Below are 867 nucleotides of genomic sequence, written 5' to 3'. Positions count from 1 at the left end.
TATTTAGTCTTTTTAGTCTTGTTTTCAAATCACTAGCACGTTACTGATAGTATAAAGAATCAATGAAAAACAATCAGTCAGATCAGTCAGGAAGAGAATCAATGACAACTTTATCAAATGTGAGGAAAAAAATGTCTCAAATTCTGCTGTAAAGTAGCTCTAAAAAAGACCGTTTTTTCAACTCAGTTCAGTGTTGATTCAGTTCAGTTCAATAAATGTGTAAAGTTAATCCATTATGAAACCAGTTCAGTTCAGCTACAAGATACATTAATCAAAATTAAGTGCTTAAAAAAAGAAAATATGTCTGTCAATGGGGTCAAAAAAAAAATTTCACTTTGATTTAAGTTTACTTTTCTGACCCAATTGGCAGATGGTTTCTTGTTTTAAGCATAAACTCGTTTAATTTTGATGAATTTTTCAGTTTCCCTTCCCCGTCCTCCTTTTTCATCTACTTTCATTTTTTGCCCCCTTCTTTTATATTTCTCCTTTCCTTTCTTGTTTATGTGTGTCTTTTAAGTCTAAATGGCTGTCTTTGTGGTGTTTTAACAGGGGCTGCGCGAGGGGGAGCCCGTTGGCGGCATTAGCATAGCGAGCGTCGGAGGTGCCCAGAGTGTCAGGAGGAGGGGGAATTTGACGAATCTCGGTGGAGATGTGCGGCTATAGAAGTGAACACGCATTATAGGATGAACCGTAACATCTGCTATGTTTCTGCAGCAGAAATGTGAGACCCCTGATGACCCCAATGCTCTGATGATAAAAATAGAGGCTGAGTTATATTTGTAACGACGCTGAACTCAGCACTTTGTCAGCTGAGAAAGTTTAGACAGATTCCAGCCTATCCATCCATCCATCCATCCATCCATCCAT

The sequence above is a fragment of the Sinocyclocheilus rhinocerous genome, unplaced genomic scaffold, assembly GCF_001515625.1.
Source record: "Sinocyclocheilus rhinocerous isolate Xijiao unplaced genomic scaffold, SAMN03320098_v1.1 scaffold951, whole genome shotgun sequence".
In the NCBI taxonomy this organism is placed as follows: Eukaryota; Metazoa; Chordata; class Actinopteri; order Cypriniformes; family Cyprinidae; genus Sinocyclocheilus; species Sinocyclocheilus rhinocerous.
The sequence above is the reverse complement of the archived record's forward strand: the minus strand, read 5'-3'. Positions refer to the sequence as shown.